Below are 24,633 nucleotides of genomic sequence, written 5' to 3' on the forward strand. Positions count from 1 at the left end.
CTATTGTTAAATTGATTTGTTTATAAAAAATTTATATTTTTCTGACAGTATTTTTTATCTTCTTTTAGAATCTGGTTTTAAAAAAATATCTGGAATTTAACTTTTTAAAAAGTATTAATTTAAGTATAATAAATTTTGAGGGTATATCGGGACAACTAGTTGTTTTTATAATTTACTATATTACAACCATTTTATTTATAGTTTTATGATTTTATTTTCAATCTAAAATATTATTTTTCTCATTTTAAAAAGTAATATTAGTAATAAATTCAAAGAATTTTTTATTTTTATAACTTAACTTTGATTATTAAGAACGTTTTAATGTAAACAAAGAAGGTAAGAAGTTATATACGAAACATCAATTATCCAAAATGGGATGAAATGCAGTTTCAGCTGTGAGTAGTAAGAAACTTAGAGCTGTAAAAGCTGCTGATACATATGGCATATTTAAGTTTGCTCTACATTGCCATATTCCTTATAACCCAGCGCATCAAAAATGTTGCCGAATAGTTTCAGTATATTTATTGTGTGATTTATGTGTTCCGCAATATTTTTTGTTTAATTTTAAATTCAACAGTAGTGACCAATTTAATAATATATACTAGTCTTGCCCTACTTAATATTTAGAACAATTTCTTAAGTTTGTTTGTTTAAGCGTATTTTATAATAAAACATAAAAAGTTTTTTTATTATAGTTAAGTGTCCTTATATCCCCCACTCTTCCCTATGGTGTACCCTATGGTATCTATGGTGCGTAATAATGCTCTTGAGTGTCAGTATTACACTGATAGCATCTTTTTAGATGGGTTATATTGTGCTCTCAATGATCATACTGAAGAACACTCGTACTATCAAACTCTTTATAGAGTTGTATATTTATTGTAACAATTGAAAAGTCAACAGGGTGTTGTTAATTTATGACTTTTGGATTTTTTAAAGTGAAACATCAATTTTCTAAAGAGCTAGGTTATATTGTTCACAAATTTAGAAACAATTGCAAAACTTTCATGCATAGTACCCAACTCAAACAAGTAAATACATTGTTTAGCAGTGGCATACCTAAGATAAATGACGCCCATAAGAAACACCAATCTTGCGCCCGTCTCCAAAAATACATTACCTCCGTGTAATTTTTTAAAAAAACTACTTAAAAATTGAATAAAAAAGCACATCAATTAAATCTATTAACATCTTATTACAAATTTATCTTCCTTGCATTAGCTAACGCAAGTTGTTTAACTTTGTTACCACAGTCAATTTATTCGGTCATTTCTCGTTTTATGCTCAGATCACATAATCGAACCATTCCCATTGAGGCTCTCAATTGTTAAATTATCAATTATAATTTACTAAATGATCTTTCGCAACTGCAAAAAAAAAAAAAAAAAAAAAAAAAATCCAATTAACAGAAATATTTGCAATGCTACACACATATTCGGAAAAATGTTTTTATTTCTATATTGAACTATAAAATTATATAATGGTTCTGGGCTTCAAATTTTTTTAGAACGGCATGTTGTGTTGGTATGTAAGACACGGTTTAAGAATGGTTGATACGTAAGACACGAGCAGGAGATACAAATGGTTTAGAGGTTTTACTCTATATTTATTTGACTGCTTGTGGTTCATATACTTTTGAAATAGTCGGATCTTTTGCAAACTTAGATTGCTTTAGTTTATGTTTCAACAATAAGTTTTACATAACAAATTCATATGTAGGTAGCATTTCATCAGACAAGTTCACTGAGACTGATGAAATGCTACCTACATATGAATTTATCACGAGACTGGGTGATAAGAATGGATGTCTTATTCTAACCCTAACCCTTTTACTTTATATGTAAACCAGGCCCAATGAGAGGTGGTGCAGTCGGTGCGCCGCACCAGGGCCCATAAGAGTTTAGGGGCCCATAAATAATATATACTTTTAATTTTACCAAAGTTTTTTTGTTGTATGTGATTTACGTAAAGAAATTTGACGGTTTGAACTCTGATTAGTTCAAACCGTCTTTTGACTTCAATTTTTTACTTCTGATTAGAATTTAGCTTAATATTTCGATTTTAAAAATGCAAAGTATTGGTAAATTACTTATAGAAAGAAAGGCATTGCACCGCAATTATAAAACTTTTCATTGGTTAGTCTTTGCCCATGCAAACTCGCTAGATCTACATTAAATTTAAAAAAAAAACTATAATATTTTTATAAAATATAGGAATGTAAAATAAATGAAATAAGTAAAAATGCGAACTTTTTTGCGAACCAAGACAATTTTAATGGCAACTACAGTTACGATATTTTAAAAAACGTATGCTTTTTTAATTTAAATTAAATGTAACGTGATTTATTTTATTTAAATTAGATTTTATTTCTTTTAAATTATATTTCTGCTTGAAGTCCTTAAAATATATTTTAAAATAAATAATTTAACGGCAAACGGAAAATGAAAAATATTACATCATTAACAACCAATAGAACTATGGTTCGCAAAAAAGTTCGCATTATACCGTTTCGCAGTTCGCATTTTACCGACTACTTGAAATAAAATCTTTACTTGTTTTCTTTAGTTTATATATTTCTTTAACATCATAGATTTTAAATAATGTTATTAACAATGATTTATCGATTTAATACGCAATATTAAATTATTTCATTTTCAATCTTTTTGAATTATTTTTTTTTCCCAACAATTTCTTACTTTGTTGATTTCCATATTGTTGTTTTTTATCTTGTGGTGGTTGATGCAAATTAAAAAAAAGAACTTTTTTTTTAAATTTATTATAGAAAATTATTTTTTATAGTTTTTTAAAATTTATAAACTTGATTTTCAAAAGATTCTTCGTACAAGAAATATCTAAATGCAAAAATCGGAAGCAAAAAAAAAGAAAAGAAAAAAAGAAACGCGTGTTTAATGAAAAAAAAAAAGAATAGGGGAGAGTGGGGAGAAGTGGGACGTGAGAGAAGTGGGACACCCCTATAACTTTATTTTGCAGCAGCGCCTAATTACTGTTATTTAATGTAAACGTATAGATTTCATGTGCTCTTTTTATTAGACATCATTTCCCCTCCCTACACGTGGTGAAAACCCCTTTCTTTAAAAGTACCCCAAAAAAGTACTTTTGCTGTCAGCCTAGTAACTCATGTATGCATTTATTTTCGACTGTTGTTGCACCTTTTTTCTATTTTATAGGCAAATGCCCTTATCATCTAGCATTTAATAATTAAATTTATATTTTAGCTTTAACTGTGAGGCTGTAATTTTAGTCTTATTTCGTCTTCCCTACATAGGGGTAAAGCGAGACAAAGAAAAAGTCGCTGTCCCACTTCTCCTTAACAGTTTTGCGTTATTTTATTGCGGAAATTTCTAGAACATTTTAGCTACGATTTTTTATAGTTTTCAAAATAAAAGTATTGAGACGTTTAATCGAAATATTTAATTTTAGTTTTAGTTCTTATACAGTTGACTTAAAACAAAATTTGGAAAGAGATATCTTTATTAAAGATAAATTTGATTCATCATTATTGTTTGGAGCAAATTAAAAATTCTTTTTACATCAATAGTTTGAAACCATTTGTAAAGCAAAAGGCATGCATAAAAGTTTTTTTAATCTTAAAGAAAATCATAATTTCATAATAGTCTGATATAAGATATAGTAATAACAGTGAGCTTAATACCATAACAAAAAATTTTTTTTTTATCAAACCTAATATCTTTTAAATTCAGGTCATGCCTAGAGTTTATAAAAGAAAAAGTGTTGCATTCTTGCATTCGTTTATATATATATATCAAAAACAACTATCTGAGCGTTTTTAACGTTCTGTTCTATTACATAAAATCATATATAAATACAAAGTTATAATTCCCATGACAATTATAAAACTACAATCGTCTTTAAAAACCATAAATGAATGCGTGACTTTCATCGCGTTTATCTACGTGACTTTTACCACGTATACGTAATAATTTTAATTCACCAACTTTATTAGAACAGAAAGTGAAGCTCCACATGTTTCAGAAAATATTTTGAAAGTTGCTGTATCCAAAGTGGAAAATGGGATAAGCCTTTGAGAAGCAGCATATTCAGCTGGCATTTCTAAGTCTGCACTTCATAGGTGTATAAAAAAAAAGTGTCAATCCCCAGCTGCTAATCTTCAACCAAATTATCATCATTCTATGATTTTCTCTATTGCACGAGAACAAACATTGAGTACTCATCTAAAGTCATGTTCTGATATGTTATAAGGCCTTACACCAGTTCAAGTAAGAGCTCTAGCTTTTGAAATGGCTCAAGCAAACAAAATGATGAATTAGTAACAGTGTGCTGCATTGTCTCCGCAGCTGGTGAAGAATTACCCCCTGTTATTGTTTTTCCAAGAAAATTATTTAGAAACCCACTAATGAGAGGAACACTTAAAGGTTCTATTGGATTAGCCAATCAATCTGGATGGATGAATGCTGAAATATTTATAGACGTTTTAAAGCATTTTGTTAAGTTTGCTCGCCCAACAGTCAATCACAAAGTTTTATTGATTGTGGTTAATCATGAAAGCCACCTTTCACTACAGTCACTTGAATATGCAAAATATATTTTAATGCAGCTGCCAATAGCTGGATGCCTAGCAATCCAGGACAAGCAATTACAATTTATGAGATGGTCAGTCTCATTCAACAAGCATAGGAAAAATCTTCCACACCAACAAATATTATGTCAGGGTTTCGCGTGACAACAATTTGGCCTTACGATAGACATGTATATGGGGATGATATTTTTTTACCATCAGTTGCAACAGATGTGCCTTAAGTGCCATGCAGTGAAGACTCATGTGAGAAACCAATTAAAACTGCTACTCCTTCATATATGTCAGGTTTGGATGTGCAACATGAAGCAACAATTACAGATAGAGATGTGCCTCAAGAACCATGCAACAATGGCTCATGCGAGAAATCTAATGCAAGTGCTATTCTTTCAGATATCTCAGGTTTGGGTGTGTAACATGAAGCAGTAAAGGAAAACTTAGCTGTATTTTCTCCTGAGATTGTAAGAGGTTATCCAGAGGTAATTTAAACTAAATATTCTTAGTTTAGGTTTTCTTTAAATTCTATAATTATATAATACTATAATATATATTTTTTTCATAAGATTTTAAGACATGGACATAAAAAGGGAAAGTGTATGATAGCTACATCGATACCAGAGCTTCTAAGAATAAAAAACGAAGTATTAGACAAAAAAAAGGTAAAAAAATTGTTCTTCTAAAATCTAAAAATGTGAGGAAAAACGTAATAAGAAAATCGAACAGGGACCTTGATGTAGATTTCAACAAAAAAACAAATGATGTTTTTTCTTATTGTTACTTACTAGAGTTTGAAGAAGAATTTGAAACTGTTTCTTTTAGCGTTTTTCAAAGTGTTAGTGTCGGTAATTATGTTCTTTGCAAGGTTTGTAGTAAAAACACTATTTCTTATTATGTTGACATAGTGCAGAAAGAAATTTTGATGTAGAGGTCAGCGTTCTGAAATGCCAGAATAAAGAAACTTTTAAATTTGTCAAACCTAGAATTAATGACATTCGTAGTGTGAGTATTAATGATCTAAAAGCAGTCCTGGCTCAACCGCTTGCTGGAACAACATCAAGAATAAAAGCTGAAATTATTTTCCAAGTGAACTTTAACATCTTAAATGTAAAATAGCTTTTTCCTTTTTTTAACAAAGAAATTTTAATTCTTAGAATGTAATCTTAATTTGATTAAAAAAGGCATCGATAATTTGATTTTTTTTCTTTCTATTATTCTCTAAGGAAGCCACTTCAGGGGGTGGATTCGGTGCCCCAAATACTGCTTTATTTGTTAAGATTCGTTTGGTTTAATTCATATATCAAATAAAAAAGATATTGCAATTACCCTGGAAAAAAAAAAAAATTCGTGTTCCACTCTCCCCTACAGACACTCTTTCAATTAGGTCTAAAAAAAACAACAAATTAGAAACAAATACTGAATATAAATTAAAAAGAAATCCTGATATAAACTTGGAGAAAGAGAAAAATAAAATGGCACTCATGAGTAAATTAGCCATCGCAAAAATGAAATAGCAAATAGTGAAAAAGAAAAGAAAAAAAAAACTTAAAGTTTTTTTCAAATATGATTGACATAGATATTAATTCAGAACCTGCAACTGATGCTACAGAAAAATATAAATTAAGTAGTGATTCACTTCAACAATCAAATACAAAATTTGACATTGGATTCATCACAGCAGAATTTTCTTCTCAATCAAAAAAAATAATTTTGTTACCAGAGGTAACAATTTATTAATATTAAATATAAAATTTTGAATTTCCTTTGAAATTGCCAAAACATGATAATAATCAAAAATTTCCAAAAGGTATATTAAAGTTCAGAAACATTAATACAAAACAGCGTACCCGAAACTAACTTATATGGAGCAAGCGTAAGGCTTCTTTAATTCTACTTCTTCTATTAATTCTGTATTTCTTTTTTTCTATAAAGAATGCTATCTAGCGTGGGGTGAATTAGAACGATGAATTTTCAATGCAAGACAGTATTGATAATTTCATTGAATTATCAATTAAATTGGAATCGGATAAATGATACCAAGTTTTGAAAAGAATCATTGATGTTATTTTTTTCTTAGGAGAACGTAGCCTTGCTTTTTAGAGATCTTCGCAACGCATTGGTGACTCATATAATAGAAACGTCTGAGGTCTGATAAAGTTGCTTTCTAATTGAGACCCTATTATAAAGGAACACGTTCTAAAAGTCATAAAAAAGAGGGCGAAAGACCGCAAGTATATTACTTCTCACATGATTCCCAATATATGTATATATATATATATATATATATATATATATATATATATATATATATATATATATATATATATATATATATATATATATATATATATATAAATATATTAAGTAACAGCTTATATAATTAAACAGTTATACAGAGCATAACTAAAATAATTAAACTACTGATAATAAAAGTTAAAACTTTTTTCCCCCATTAATGATTCTTAGCACTTTGTTTAGATTTTCAAAAAGCTCCTTTTTATTGTTGTAAGACAAAAGGCCGGGTGAATGAAATAAAAGCAAAATTATTTTTTTTAAATTGATTCATTTGTTTAAACTTGTTTTTTTAGTAACTTTATATGTAAATAACAAAGAAACTTTTTCTTTTTAACTTTTTTTAACCATTATATTCCCTTAATTATTAAGGACATATTATAAATATTATAATTACTATTTTTACTACAACTGTTAAGTTAATAGTTGTTATATATTTTTATCTATTTTCTAATATGCATTAGAAATATTAATTTGTATTACCTTCCTAGTTCTTTTATTCCAGTAGCGCCCCTAGCTAAACAAGTTAGTCTAAGTTTTTCAATTGGATCAGTTGTCTTTTTTAAATCATAACTTGATTTTATTTTTAAAGCGTTGTTTGTTCTACTTGTAACCGGCATGTTTGTTAATCCGAGATCAATTCGATATTTACCTAAAGATTGATAAAACAAGGCTACCTTTTAAAATTTTTTTTTTACAAAGTTTCATTACCAAACAATGAGCTTATTAATATATAAATAGTATTAAAAATTTGTATTCATTCGAACTAATTTTTGAGAAGTTTTAGCTAATTAATATTTGAATTAGGAAATTTGAATGAAAGGTAAAGAAGTTTTAGTTAATTAATTTTTGAACTAGGGGGTTTGAGTAACAGCTAAAGAAATTTAAGTGAAAGGTTAAACGTTTTTTAAGAAGATTTTTTTTTACGACGCAACATCATTGTTTTTAATGAGTTTTTTTTCAAACTCAGGTTGAAACAGCAGTGTTAATCGCAAACCAAACGCTTAGCCGTGTAAAAAAACCTTTTAGTAGCCGCAGACTAGCTTAATAAAAATATTTTATCATATATACATCAGCCCACACCTAGATGTTTCAGTTTGGCCTCCTTACATAAAAATAGGTATTATATGAGATAGCAGAGAAAGTTCAAAGACGCGTGACCAAGACAATATTAGAAATAAAATAACTATCGTACGAGACAAGATTGCAAAGGCTGAAACTTACATCACTTAAGGATCACATGATAGGAGATGACCTATTACAAGTCACTCACCGCATTGATGAAGTAAGTTTTAATTTCTCTCATATTCTACCGAATTTGACTCTCAGCGGACACAGACGTCCGTTGGACGTTTATAAAACGTCTTACGGAAATCACAAGTTCGTAAGGCATCCAGCGGACGTTTTATGTCCGCTGGGCAGTAAAATACAATCTCCGCCGACAGAATCATCAACTTTTATCTCAACTTGTCAAAGAATACATTAAACGTGAAAACGTTTTTATATAAAGAGTAACAACACACTGGAGTGTCATTTCAATGCAAGTAGATTAAGTTGATTCAGCTCAAATGGTATAAATTTCTTAAAAGAATTCATGTTGTAATTATTTTAAACAATTTACTTGCTTGCAGTTTACCTGTGGCAACATAGACGAGCCTGATGCAGCTCTTCTTCATTAATTTAAGCTACAATTTTTGAGTATACACATTTTGTTATGTTTATATTCTCAAACATGAACTTGACAAGAGAATGGTTATTTTAATATATAATTGCAATTAAATTAACTTTATACTAATTTTTGAATAATATTAAATGAACAAGAGAGAGGGGGTTTATTCAGAGACGTAGCAAGAGGAGGGAAGGTGGGGCGGTCGCCCCGGGTGCCACTCTGGAGGAAGGCGGGGGGAGCAAAAAGGTGAAAAAATAATAAAAATAAATTACAAATAATTCACAACTCAGATCCAGAGCCAACAGTGACTAACAGTCAAACGACGGGGGGCGCCAATTTTTAGTATTACCCTGGGCCCCAAAAACCCTAGCTACGCCACTAGGTTTATCGTCACACTTTCTACGTTTTAGACTGCTTATAATTTATTTTTCATTAAATCAAAGCCAAACTTTGCACAAAAGAAGTTTAACTTTTTTCAGTAATTATTACAACAATTGTCATGACATTAAATTAACTATATTTTGTTGTAAAATCATTTTTTTAAAATCTCTGCTGTGTGACAACCAACCCCAACCATTGGATTAGTTGTCACAGAGTGTGAGGTTGGTGGTCACACTCTTAGTATTTTTGTATTATAACCAGTTAATACAAATTTGAGTACAATTTAACTTTGTTAATTTAATTCTGAGATTAAAGACTTTCTGAATGCAAAGTGTTTTGTTTTTAATAATTTCACTTATTAAGGCCTAGGCTGCTATGGTCAAGGAGGCTATTTATTGTGGTTACAACCCTCTCTCAACTCTCTAATTCCAAAACACAAACCTTGACGAATAAGGTCGCTGCGCGGAGAAACAAGTTGAGCGCACTCAACCACGGACGTGGAATAATCTTAATCTTGGAATAATCTCATCTTGGAATAATCCTATAATATAAATAAAGAAAATTTAATACACTGAGTACTATACTACTGTGATCAAAAAGTAAGGTGAATTTTTAATTTAAACTTTCGGCCTTATTCGAATCGTCCAATTTTTTTTATTTTTAAGTTGGTAGGAATGTCATTAACATTTGCGCCAAATTACATGTCAAACTCATAATTATTTTTTTTTTTGTTTACGCTTGTTTCTGAAGTACCAAAAGTGCATTCGGCGATTTTCACGATGCCTAATTTTGTTGAGCAAAGAAGTGCTATTAAATTTTGTTTGCGGAATGATATTTCTGCTGCTGAAACGTATCGAATGTTGGAAAAGGCCTTCGGTGAAGAGACTATGTCTCAAAAAAATGTTTACAAGTGGTACAAAGACTTCAAAGAAGGCCGAGAACGTGTTGATGACTTGGAACGCTCCGGACGACCATCGACTTCGATTGATGATCGCCACATCAACAAAATCAAAGAATTGGTGCTTGCAAATCGTCGGTTAACCATTCGAGACCTTGTTGACATGGTTGGAATATCATTTGGGTCGGTGCAAGCGATTTTGAAGGATCATTTGGGCCTCAGAAGACTCAAATCATGTTTGGTGCCGAAATTTCTCAATTTCTTTGAAAAAGAGCGTCGCGTTAAAACGTGTGAAGCAATGCTTTCTGACTATCAAGACGTCTACAAACAAATTATTACTGGCGATGAGACTTGGGTCTACGCATACGACCCTGAAACAACCGACCAATCGAGTGAATACCGTGAAAAAGGCGAGCCGAGACCGAAGCAACCACGTCAAAGTCGCTCAAAAATTAAGGTCATGTTGACTGTTTTCTTTGATTATTGTGGTGTCGTGCACTACGAATTCCTTCCAACTGGCCAAACTGTCAACAAGGAATATTATTTAAGCGTTATGCGACGTTTGCGTGAAGCTATTCGCAAAAAGAGACCGGAATTATGGGCCAATAACTCTTGGATTTTGCACCACGATAATGCGCCTTCGCACACAGCACTGGTTCTTCGTGAGTTTTTCGCCAAAAACTCTACCCATGTTGCTCCACAACCACCGTATTCGCCCGACTTAGCACCGTGTGACTTCTGGCTGTTCCCAAAGCTCAAGAGACCACTCCGGGGAAATCGTTTTGAGTCCATTGAAGAGATCCAACGTGAATCGGCACGCGCATTGAAGGCTATCCCTACCGAGGACTTTTCGGCATGCTTCGAAGACTGAAAAAAAAAGTTGGCAAAAGTGCATTGGGGCCGGGGGTAATTATTTTGAGGGGGACGATGCAGATTTAGAAGAATAAATAAAGATTTTTCATTTTATAAAAAAATTCACCTTACTTTTTGATCACAGTAGTAAATATGTAATTTAGGATTTATAGTCTTTTTTTTATCATTAATAAGCAATTCTTGGACAGGTGAATTAGTTAGAATCATAGTTGAACGCTTTTTCCTACCTCTTTTTGATGCTAGCCTCTGATCTGCTTTTAGAGCTTCAAAACTAATTGAGTGATTGTGTCTTGAATTGAATCATAACAAAATCACTTTCGAATTATGACTCATGATCAGTGATTTTATTTGATACAATTTGATACAATTTTATACTTCTATCTAGCTGATTAGCCGTTAAATTCATTAAACCTTTAATTTGGTGGTTCTAGTTGAACTGAATACGTTTGGCAGGTTTCTGTATTTAAATCAGCATGCAAAGGAGATGGATTTGGGGGATCAGTTACATAATTAGAACAATAATCAGCATCAGTAAAAATATCAGGATTTAATGATTAATTGATATCCATTTTAGCAAAATGGCTCAAAATATTCTAGGGAGATACAGTCTGCAATACAGCTTGTGATGTCGTACTTTTAAACAACATTATATAGCACTAACTAAAAATTCTGTCAAATATTGTTCGCAACTAGAGCAAAAGTCTAGTCACTATTTGGAACACATCAGGCCGTCAAATCCTAAGGGAAAATGCAAAAAAGAATATTTTAGAGTAAGTAATAAGCAAGTAATTATCAAAAAGGACAAAAGTCCAGTTAGAAGCTTACAATTTAGTGGTAGGCATGGGCAGGACTGATTTTCGTCTGTTTTTAACAATTTGGTACTTTTTTTTTTTTTTTTTTTTAATCTGAACCCCAAAAGAACCCAGTTACTTTAAGGAACACATGCAGCTGTTAAAATGTGAGTGAGAAGGAAGCTATAAATTTCTTGGAGTTAGTGTTAGTTAGACAATGATCAGATAAGTAAGACAGGCGCCTAGTATAGAAGCATTCAGTGAAGAGGGGGAAATTCTAGTCACTCATATTTATATCGCTATATAAAATGTATATCATTTTAGCGCAGATTTTCAATGTATATATAGTTTATATCTAAATTTTGTTTATACTATTTTATTGAAAATCAATACTTTGTTAAGAAATTATAATTTGTTTATATTTGTTTATTTTATGGTAGTAAAACTCTCTCAATTTATATTAAATTATAATGTATATCCTTCAGGGAAAACATTTGCTAATATTTAGTTTATAATTAATTGTAATTTATACCGTATAAATGAAGCTATTCGATTTACGGTCTATGCCGTTTTAGCGGAGTAATTCGTTTTCTAAACCTGTAAACCATTTTAGTAGAATTTTTCGTTTTATACTTAGGTTATATTTTAATATACCCTTTATTATTATATATAATTTAAATTTATGTAAACTTATCCTCATCTTAATTAATACTCTTTAAATGGAAATATTTGTTTTAAAATTATTATTGTTTTATATTTATGTCTAATTCTTTTAAGTAATGCCTTCGAACGGAAATACTCGTTCTATAAATAAATAAAACAAATTTAAATGTCAGATATAATTAGAGCTTAACCGTTTAGTCGATTGTTTTAGTAAATTTGTGTTATAAAAATATGCAGCTTTATAGCAAAAATATTTGTTTTACATTTAGTTTATATTCATAGACAGCGATAAACAGAATAAATCCGTGTACCACCAAGCAACACGACCTCGTCAGCCTCAGACGAAAAATATTAAACACCCAATTAAAACTATAAGACCCCCCTAGGATAAGTCCAAAATTTACGATTACTTTATATCTAAATTACTTTAATTGTATGTATTTCTTTACTGCTTAAAAAAAAAATTTTTACACAAACCAAAACAACTGTTAATAATTGCCATCGTTATGGTAACCACAATGTGATAAACCAATTAACACAATATAACAAAATAGCTTAATTTATTAAACATAAAGCACTACAATAAAGCAGATGTACCTCAAAAAACATCAAAAAACATCAAAAACATACATTATTTATAATAGGGGAGTGTGCGCATATTTACTTAAAGAAAGAGTATAAAAATATATCAGCGTAAATTAAAATATAAAATTATGTAGTATTATACCAGATTCTCATCAGGAAATGGATATAGTATTGACCCTTATAAGGATTCAATACTCTGGTATATGACGTTTCGAATGTTTTAATGCTCATTCCTAGAAACCCCCGTCGGGATATCATCCTCAAAACAAGCAAGTAAAACCCACTTCTACGTCGTCAAAGCCTTCTTATGTTGCAACATTTGATAGGGCATACTACTGTAAAGCCAAACATCCTAACTCTCTCCCTTTTAAAAAGATACGTGCTGATATACTTTTAAGAAAGTTAGTAGAACTTATTGCGCAGGAGGTAGTCTTAAGGATCTAAATCTAAAAAATTATACCAAACAGCCCAGTAAGTGCTGAATACTTATTTTGTACTTATATTAACTAATAAAGATTAAAAAACAAATTAATAAAAAAAAAAATAAAAATAAAAAGTGAACATTCAACTTACCATATCTTGATTGCAAAAAGTTTTGAAATTTGTGATACTAAAGTGGACTGTTTGTGCAACGCGAATGAGCAGATAATTAAAACGCATGTAAAAGTGCACCACGATGCTCTATGACGCATGTTGCGGTAACACGGTGAAAAGCAGAAACAATAGAGAATATGCTCTTTGAGTCAAATTTCAACAGATGTATATGCGGTTGGTAAATAAAAGTGCAAATCAATTGGTAGATAAAAGTGCAAAATGATTGGTTGATGAAAATGAAGTAGTTCAAGTGTATTTTAAAGGGTAAGTAGAAAGTTCCAGAAAACAGTCAGCAAAAGTAAGATACTTTTGAAACAGTTGTGAGGGAAGTGAGAATATGAATAATATTATTAGTGTAAACTATAATTTATTAGTGTAAATTATAACTTTGTTTTTCTCTGTTTCATTATCACCATAATGAAACAGAGAAAAACAAAATTATGCACCCATCTGTCTCTTAGGTCCCTCACGCACGACAAAATACATTAAAGAGAGCTCCCTAGGTAAATAAATTTAAGTCCAGAAACTGCAAGGTTTAACTTTAAATTGGGTAAAATTAGTTTCAAACGGCCTGAACAATCATTTGTTTGTCGCAATGTTTTAGCAATTGTATTTAGCAATGTACAGTACACTAAAAAATGCGCGAATCTACACGAACAACCTAATCCACTAAGCGATAGGGCAATAATTATTTGAAAATATTTAGCCACACAAATAATAAATTCCTGCTGGGTATTAAATTAGGCATTTTTTATTCAAATTGTTCTACTATTTTAAAATGTCATTAAAATCCTCGTTCAAAAACGTTTCAAGATTTTCTGACAAAAACACTAGTGTTTCATTCACTTCTGTCGTCGTATCTTCTTGTATCATCTGTTCTTGCTCTTTTCCTTTCTCTTTTTCTTTTTTGGCTCTTTTTGTAATTTCCTCATCTTGTAAAAAGGCTGCCATGGATACTCTAATTTCTCTTTCTTTATCAAATTGTTTGACCGGTGTGCAGAGTGCTACAGTTGATAAGCCGATTGATTGATTAAGCCGACTTTTTGCTGCTTTCCTAAAGTTTGAGCTCGGTCTTCTTCTTTTACTTTTTATATTAGGAATTAAGATGGGGCCGTTGTCTTTAGTACAACCAATGGCTACCGAGATTTTTTTAGGGGTGTTCTACAAAAAAATTGAAAATAAATGTTTTATATATTTCGTAATAACAGAAGTATTAATCATAGAAACATAATATTAGTGATCACAAATTAATATTATGTCAATTTCATTTATTTACAACTAGCCATTTTTTTTTTTTTTTTTTTTTTTTTTTTTTTTTTGTACGAAACCTCTTTAGTTTTTTAACGAGTAATTTCGTTATGTTTTGAATGGATTAATAGATCTCCAAGCGACCTCTGGTTCGTGAAAATTTTGAGTGGTTGATTACTCAACCTTTTATACAGCGACTGGTCATTCTTTATTATACTCCAGTGTTTACTGATCATTCTCATAATTTCTTTGCCAGTTGCATTGAATGGGAGTACTATTGGAATATCATTGGTCGAGTGAATCTTGTTCTTAATTGGATCCAATTTACCTCCGTGTATTAGCTCATTTTGGGTTTCCAACAGGGCTTTATTTATTTGGTGGTTTATAATCATTAGTGGATATCCCTTAACTACAAGTGTTTTGGCTAAATTCTTCAATTCACTAACCAGATTGGTTTCTTCGGAGATTATTCTATTATATCTTAGGGCTTGGCTATAAATGATACCTATCTTTTGGTGTTTTGGATGATTGGAATGGAAGTTTAATAGGGCCAAGGTATCGGTAGGTTTTTTATACAGTCGCGAGGTGAGGGTTTTATCAATATTTACGTCCAGTATTAAATCCATGAAGTTTATTGATGTATGTGAGCTGTTAAAATCAAAGATACATCTAATGTCACTCCACTTGGCAGTCAACTTTTTTTTTTTAAATTGTAATTCCTGCATTTTTTTTGTAATCCAGTTATTCCTAATATTTTTTAGTAGATGAACATAATCAAAAAGGAGAAAAATTCCACATTTTGTTAACCACAGTTTTTCTTGAACTTTCTTAAATAATTTAACAAAAGCTTAGTTTGTTCGATTGCCATTACAAATAACTTAAATAACTTTTCCATAGCTAGACTTAATCGAATTAATGACATAGCATACTTGCTCAAACAAAGAAGAAGCATCCAAATGACAGACAGGTATCATTTTGCATAAAAAAGATGATCCAACTTTTAAATATTTAACCATAATACCCAAAACACTATTTGCTAACAAATCTGAATAATTTTCCGCTTTTCCGAAATGATGGCCACCAAGATAAAGAAGAAGAGACTTTACATAAACTTCATCCACCAAAAGTATACAACTTCTATGATTTTCCTCTTTAAAAATTTGATAAAATGGTACTAATAAAGTCAATATCTGAAACTTTCTTTTTCATAGATGTAATTTTTGTTAATGTTTTTACACTTTGCAGTTTAAAATCTTTTCATACCTGATTGTATAAGCTTTGAGATGTTGAAAAATAACAATACAATCTGATTATACGATCAGATTATTAAGTTTTATGAAACGAGGAAACCCACACAATAAAAAGTTGATATTTTGATTTTTATTATTGCTTTACTTCCTTTGAGCAAAAATTCTTGGCAATGTGAATGGTTTTTAATATAAAGTTGATTCAATAACATTTTGCCCTTATAAAGGAAATTAATTTTATATATACTTACAGTTCGTGACAATTTATATAAATTGTATTTTATATGAACTGTAAGTTGATATAATTAAAAGTATATGTTTATGAATATATACTTTTAATTATATATAATTTGAACTTACAAAGTATATATAAGTTATAACTGTAACTGTTTTAAGTTACAAATGTAAGTTATAGCAGTTATGTAAGTTATAGCAGTTATGTAAGTTATAACACTTATGTAAGTTATAGCAGTTATAAAGTAAGTTGTAATTGTATACTAAAATAGCCATTCCGTTACAAAACAAACAGCTGTAGTCTATAACTGTTTAATTGCAAATTTAATTTAACTTTTTGTGCATTTTTTGTTTTCAAAATTAATTTCATCAAAGCTCCATTAATTTGGTTAAAACTGTATTAAAAATATTCACAATATTTTACTGTGACTGTTCTGAAACGATTTCGAACCCTTATGCAATATTTCTTTACGCATGTAGTACTGATATATTTTACTGAAGCCGTACAAAGAAATTTATCAGAAACCGTAACAAAACATCTTCAAAATATCTTTTTTTTTTTACCGAAACCGTATCACAGTATTGGAAAGTTTATTTTTTACCAAAACCGTGCGATATCAACAAATTTTATGGCTCGCAGACCGGTAACATTCGCGAAACTTTTTTCTGACTTCGAAAAATGCAGGAGAAGGGGCAAGTGCCCCTCTACCCTCTTAAACTTGGCACCCGCCCATTAACAGTTAAAAGGTTATTGTTTTTTTTAAAGTTATTTAAGTGATCCAAGAAGTCCTCGATTATCACAGAGCACGACAGTTTCAGATTTTGAAATGGATAAAACGTTTAGCGACCTATTATTGACTAAAAATCGACAATTGGTTTGAAATGTATATTTCAAACTTTTTTATATGAGTGTTTACTAAACGTCGATCTAACGTTAAGAATATCGACTTACATTAGTCAATTTAGTAAACCTTTAATCGACCTTAATTAAACGTAAACATTTATAAATTTAAAATCTACGCTTTAAATCTTTTTATATAAACATTTATTAAACGTCAATCGAACGTTTACAATATTGAATAAAACAAGTCGTTATTCTAAACGTTTGATCGACGTTTAATAAACGTTTATTATATTATAATATTGTAATATAGCCATTAATCAGAAGACTCATATAACAACTTAAATCACGCGGTTTAAATAGGCATAATTAAAACGAAATAAAAAACTTATTAAAAAACTATTTTTTATTGGCTAAATAATTCAATTAGACTTAAATACGTTTTCAAGATTTACTTCCTTACAACGACTGAAAGCAAAACGACTGATAAATAAATAATAAACGAGTGTCTCGTATCTTATCGATAAACAATCTACCTTCCTAAATGCCAACAAATCAATGAACTCTGATGTTTTAAAAATTATTAATGGCCCTGTTAAAAAATATGAGTTGCTGGTCTCTCGTTATGAAAGTCCTGCTGCAAGAACTTTCTTCGTAAGTTTTATTATCAGTTTAAGTTCATTTTGTAAACGCTAGCATGATTGTGTAACAGTAGATATTCATCTTTGCAATTATAAAGAGGTTTAATAACTAAAGATTTATTTTATTATTTTAGATACATTTTAGCTTAATTTAGTTACGTTTGCTAAAGAAAATTGGCGGAAAAGAGCTGGTAAAAACCACTGCATATGTTATGTCGCGACGTTACTTATTTTTTAATGTCAAAAATAAACATGGATGGTACAGGAAATTTCGGAAACTACCATTCAGGAAATCCTCTAAATGTAAAGTTGTTCTGTGTAATTCCAATTTCGATTTATGAATTTACATTTAAAATGCTAACTATTTTACCCTAGTTTTTTGCGGTTACAAATCATGCTATGAAATCAGGCGATTAGGATACGAATGCAGTAGATGATGTTGCAAAAACAGGTGCAAGATGAACAAGCGGTGGACGGTATTCTAGGAAGATTTTTGATAATGCATAAACCAGAGAAAACAGTGATCCAAATATTTGTTTATGAGTTTATTAATTTTATGAGTAATCTTTGACTTAATCTTAATGTAAACTTTTATTTTCTGCTAATGAGATTAAATTTAAAAAATGTTTGATAGAAATTGTTACTATAAAATTTCCACTGCAAAAAGCTTGATTATTTAATTTTTTTTAATTATCGAAATGTAAAACTATTTTTTATTTATAAATTTTATTACTTTTATAACTATATTTTATTTATAAATTTCTAGACCTATATAGCTCTCATTACTTATATAAAGTTAAAAAGTTATAATGTAATTTTAATTTATATTAGTTTTAAAGCTTAAATAAATTGAAATTACGTTAACTGAATCAAAAAAACTATTAGACAAGATCTAAAAGTTTAATATACGTTTATATACGTATAACAATCCTATAATAGAGGTCTAAAATACGTTTGAATATAGACGTTTTATGGACGTTTTATGGGACGGAAAATTTTTGAATTAAACGCAAAACTCTAGGATTCAAAAAAAAAATTTAATGGAATATGCCATGATAGTGGACGTTTGAATATAAGATATTAGATGAAACAGTTCTTTAGAAATGTTTTCAAATATTTTTTGGAAGTTTTTCACAATGACTTGGTTAAATATAAGACTTTATATTTATATAACATATTTATATCTATTATAACTATATTAGATATAAATATGTTAGATATAAACTTAGAACAAAACTTAGCAACACCTGACCGACATGAAGTGATGACATTATATTGAAAAGAACATTGTACTTCATTTTTTACTGATATAAAACTTCTTTTGGCGTAAAAACATTTAAAAAGGTAAATATCCTGTTATTTGTAAGCTGCATTATAAATATGTTACTCTAACTACATCAGATAACAAATCTGTTACTCCAACTACGTCAGACTACAAATATATTAGACCAACGACATCTGACAAAAAATGAAAAAGTAAAACTAAAAAGCGTTGTTGAGAACTACTACAAATAATGTTTTTATTGCATGCTCATCCTTGTAGGTTTAAAACGTGTTTAAAACGTTCAAAATACGTATTAAAAAGCATTATTACATATTTTTATTAATAATACATTATTTTAATTATTAATACATATTTTTATAAGTCTAAAACACGTGCCAACTGAATTTGTTCGTACGCGCGTACAATTAATGACTTTCTTATTAATTTTATTATGAAATAATTGTTCGTACGTGCGTACAAATAAGAAAAAGTTTTTGGTACGAGCATTCCAATAATGCCTACCTATACAATTTTAAGCCAACTTTTACAATTTTAATGCCTACCTTTACAATTTTAAAAGCGTAAGACGCAAATACGACGTCTTAACGTTTTACGGAAACAACGAAAATTAAGCTATTTGAATAATTATGCTATTTTTAGTAAAACTTACTACTCACTTTTAAAAAAATCAATGACTTCGCAGTTATCGAACGTCTTTTTCTCAACAAAAAAAAAAAAAAATTCAAAGTAATAAAAATATAGGATAGGAAATAAGTAAATATAAAAAAGATATAAAGATTTCAAAAGAAAGAAGAAAAAATATTGAAAAATACAACAACAGAACAGTTAGAAAGTTTAACTCTTTAAAAATAAATATATACAAGAAAATTAATGATATTTAAACCGTTACATAACCTCATTGACGTGTTAATCGACTTAGATTAAAATAGTTTTTAAAATAAACTTTTTTTTTCTAAATTAATAACCATTTAAATTTAAAAAAATTTATAGCTAATTTGCAGCTATGAAAGCAATTATTTAACCATTTCATTAGACAAATTGTAACAAATAGTTACAAATTGTTTTCTGTCATTAAATTAAAACTGTGTTTTAGAATAAGATCTTTTTTTTCATGTACAATGTATAATTTGAATAATACAAATGTATTGTATATTACAATGTATTGTATAATACAATGTATAATACAAATGTATATTTTTTTTGAAAAAGTTAAATTTTTTCAATTTTTTATCCGCTATTGTAAAAAGTCCATATTAAAAAACCATTTCTACTTGTCTGTTAAATTGAACGTCCTTGTCAAATGTTCACCGTGGTGCTTTTTTGACAACCGTTAGGTTTTAGGGGCTGTCCATTAAATACGTCAACAAAATAGGTTGAAGGAGGTCTTAATTTTTTTTTACTATTCTCGACAAGGGTAAGAGGGGAGAAGAGGGCAAGATAAGTTGACGTCAACAATGTTACTTTTTTTAAACACATTTAATTTCTGAAAAAACAAAAATTAATTAGGCAGCGTTTTCAGTCCTGTGTTACAAACTCACCAAACCATCAGTATTTTAATAAAGCTATTTATATTCCTTCTTTTTAAAAATCGTGTTGTGATTTAAAAAGATACAAAACATACAGAACTATATAAACGCACATGAGATGTTTACTCGTATCACTATCCTTTTTTCAAAGTTATTGTTGGTTAATCTGCTGAGCAAACAAAAAAGATGCAAGTACATAGTCTATGTTATATATATTTTTAAAAGTTTATACTTTTACAACCTGCGGCTCGCAAGCCTTGTGTCGTTTTTTCAATGCCATGATGCGGTTCTTTAACTCCATGCGCAAATGTTATTATAATATTGAAATAAAGATGTTGGTAGCTCTATAAAATCTGAGAAACTTTGCAAGTTGTAACTTTTGGCTCTTCCGTCTCTAAAGAATGCCGACCCCTTAATTATACAATTTGTTAAATGCATTTTTTGTAATACTAGATTCTATTAGAAATAATTTCACTAGCGAAATTTCATTTTAAACTTCACAGTGCACTGTGAAATTTAATTATCTTTAATGTTAAAGTGAAGAGGATTGGCACGATTGAAGTGTTTTATTAGTTTGAAATACGTTCATAATTTAAACGTGTTAGGTGTATATATTTTTGTAAACCCTTTAATCTGTTTTTGTTCAGAGTAAGCCTTTGTAGTTATAAACTGGAAATATAATATGTTAGAAATAATTTAAAAGTTTTTTTTTTTTTCTATTCCGTTTACTTTTATTCACCTATTGTTTATTTGTAATTTTAAATTTTTACATTCATTTGAAATACGTTCATAAGTTTAAAACTTAATTAAGTTTTTGTTTCTAAACGTTTTACTTTTAATTAGTTTTTGTTTTAGTTGTAAACTTGTCTAAAATGTTTTTTTTTTCTCATTTCAATTTTATTTTTAGATGAGATGGGGAAGGGACAGGGGAGAGGGTTAATCAAATGTTGACATAATTTTTAGGGAGGAAGGGAAAGGGGGTGTCTGGAAGTTTGGTAAGTTGTTGACAAGGGGGTAGGGGGATGGTGAAAATCATCAAAAAAATTGTTGACCTAATAAATAGACAGGCCTTTACTGGAACATTTAAAAAAAAAAAACAGTTTTTTAAAAACTATAGTTAAATGTAATAAATATTTGCCATAAAATACGATGTAATATGCATAAATCTTTATCAATATCAACTTGAATTTTATACGCAGTATAAAGATATTTGCTCCGCATTATAAATTTTTTTAGCAGAGGATAATTGTTAAATAAGCTAAAACAAGATTAACACCTTGTACAATAGATTTAACTTTTATTCAAGAATTATATAAAAACAAGAAAAAAAAAAGAAGTTTCACATTGCAAACAATGTTTTATTTTCAATTAGTCCATACCAATTTTTTAAATTATCGCATTATTTATTTTTAACAAATTTGATCAACTAGCTTCACCTGATTAATCATTTCTATAGCCGTCATGGTGATTATTTAACGGTGGTTGTCTGTTATATTTTACACGACGTTTTTGAAACCATTTATTATGCCAAAATGAGCAACCAACAACCGAATTAGCAACAAACTCTTCAGTTTACAAAATAAATCAGTTTGTAATTATTAACAAGCTGAATTAATTGGCTGAAAACAACGCAACAGTCAGTTGAAAACTTTGAAGTAGCACAGCTCAAAATGCTGAAACATACGATTTACTGATCGATTAAAGAGCCATTCGCAAAAATTATATTTTCCAGAAAATATCTTTTACTTGATGAGCTTTTACCAAGATGAACGTGGCAGGAATCGCCATATACGTTTAAAAAGTCAGTTTTAAAAACAAGTAACAATATAAGAATTATAGGAATAGGTTAAGCTAAGCAATCTGTGTTGTTAATAAAAACATAAAGCTGAATCTAAATGCAAACTCGGTTAGTATTTTTTTTTGTTGACAAATAATTATATATAATTACATTTTACAAAAATGTATAACTTATCAACTTACTATTTTACCATTAATATAAAGTATATGACATTACCGTTTTTTAGATAAGCAATTGAATAATATGTTGTTTTACTTAACTAAAAAGTGTTTAAAGTATTTTAGAGATAAAAGTTTATCCAAATCTAAACACTCTAAATAAATGTATAAATAAATTTTAAAAAACAAAATCTCAAACAAGAGTTTTTAAAAAGTATGACTAAATTAGTGTTGCTTCGAAGCTTAAAATAAAATAACATTTTTTTTTGTTTTGATTAAGCAATAATTCAGTATTGCTAAATAAATTTAAACTCTCTATACTTTTCACAATAAACTCCTATGCATTTTTTTTCTGTGTGTTTGCAACATTTTTATATATTTCAAGCCTTGTATTTCATTGCTAATAACTTAAATCCATTCTAAAATGTTATCCAGAAATACAAATCTGTCACTTCAAAATGCTTTGATCCAGTATAAAAATTTATTGATAAAACAAAAAAGAAGAATAAAAATAAAGTTATGTACAAAGTTATAACACATAATTTTATCCTACTTATATATGATAAGCTTGACTGCTTGATTTCTAAAATTATTTCCTAATATTTCTTTTTAATAAATTTAAGTAATGACATAATTTTTGGAACCAACATTGTTGTTCATTTATGATTAAATTGAAGACTTGTTTCAGACAAAATTGAATGATCTCTTTAGTTAAGAATTTTACTCACTTGAACAAAAAAATATTATAAACTGCATTTTATAAAAAAAAAATATATTCCACTAGGAAAAAACCATAGCAAAAAAAATGTTTCACTTGTGGTTAAATTATTAAGAGGTTAAATTATTGTTGTTAATTTATTATTAATTTATCATTGTTATTTGTATTGTTAATATTGTTTAAGTAAAGAGTAGTTTTTGGTTCTTAATAGTTTATTTTTCTAGTTCAAGATATGCATCTTTTGCATCTTTTGAATTAAGAATAATACCAGATACCATTGTTTGTAAATGATTTTGTCTATGATATTTTTTTTAAATATATTGATTGGTTGTAATGTTTAGTATAAGGTTTATAGATGTTTTCTTTAATTTTAGGATTTTTAAAAATCTTTTTCCTAATCTTGTCTCTACTTGACACCAAAATTAATTGCAAAATGCAGGTTTTCAAAACTATAAATAAGTGAATTTACAAACTAAACTTAAATATCTTATATTCAACATAGTTACGTAATTTAAAGTTCATTTGTAATGTGTAACTTTAAAAAAATGTAGAAAAATAAAATAGTTAAATTAATATAAATAATTAAATTAGAAACATCATTAACAACATAGTAGCAAAACATTTTTTTATCAAAACAAAGCAAACAAAAAGATGTTTGCTTTGTTTTGATAAAAAAATGTTTGTAAATAATGACATTTAGGCAAATCGCTTGTTATTTTATATTTATATTTTATCTAATATAGTTTTTGTGATTGATAACTCAATAAAGCTTCCTCAATTCAGCAGGAAGAATTTTTTAATCTTTTCGCATAACATTGCTTTTGCAGATATTTTGTACCACGATGCTGAATATTTTATAAATTTTTTTATTTGTTTTTTATATATGAAATCACACAGGCCACAAATTTAAATAACGGTGATTCTTTTTGTATCATTTTTCCTCAAAAATATAATTAAACATTTTTTGGAAATAAGTTTTGATAGCCTTTTATTAGACCAGTTGAGAACTTTCTTGTGGTAATTTTGCTAAAGGGTAATGTATGTAACAAAATTATACTCTTGACAACATAAGATTTAATAGCTTGTATTATTTATAGAAGAGAGAAAGAAAAGCAACTTTACAATGATGGGAAAAAGACTTAAGCTTGGTTGTTAGTGCAGGTCCTATTACATTGTAGTTGTAAATGTAGTTGGATCTACTTACAGTAGATCCAACTACATTTACAGCTTACAGTAGGTCCAACTACATTTACAGCTTACAGTAGATCCAACTACATTTACAGCTTACAGTAGGTCCAACTACATTTTTAAGCATCTTCTAAGAAGGAAAGAACATTAGCAGAACCAGGCTAAATATGATGATAGTGTTCCAATAAACTTAGATAAATAGATTTATAGAGGTAGAGAATCTAACAACTGATTTTTGTATATAAAAATAAGAAAATGGCATTATAAAAAATGATCCAAACTGCACCAGTCTTTAACAATAGATGTTTAAATATTTTTTACTGTTATCTAATAGCCATTATCCGTTTTATTAAATTTGATCCCATTATAGTACTTATCTTAATATTGAATTTCAGACAATTGTTTGAAGTTAAATTTTATTTTTTATTTT

General features: G+C 28.8%; 1 protein-coding gene and 1 long non-coding RNA gene across 3 annotated transcripts in view; both read left to right on the top strand.

Annotated features, from left to right (window-relative positions):
• The window catches only part of LOC101235807 (connector enhancer of kinase suppressor of ras 2), a 112,932-nt gene that overhangs the window by 63,362 nt on the left and 24,937 nt on the right, over positions 1-24,633 (top strand). The window contains exon 1 of one of the 2 annotated variants that reach the window (XM_065801748.1): positions 21,802-22,247. The exons of the other annotated variant lie outside the window; for it this stretch is intronic. The gene's annotated coding sequence lies outside the window, so the exon portion shown is untranslated. Of the gene's footprint in view, positions 1-21,801; positions 22,248-24,633 lie in introns of those variants that run through there. 2 annotated transcript variants of the gene reach the window in all.
• On the top strand, positions 17,247-18,167 carry LOC136082167 (uncharacterized). The gene is made up of 2 exons (XR_010639455.1): positions 17,247-17,543; positions 17,665-18,167. It is a non-coding gene; the product is annotated as an uncharacterized LOC136082167 (long non-coding RNA).

Source organism: Hydra vulgaris, chromosome 07 (assembly GCF_038396675.1).
Source record: "Hydra vulgaris chromosome 07, alternate assembly HydraT2T_AEP".
In the NCBI taxonomy this organism is placed as follows: domain Eukaryota; kingdom Metazoa; phylum Cnidaria; class Hydrozoa; order Anthoathecata; family Hydridae; genus Hydra; species Hydra vulgaris.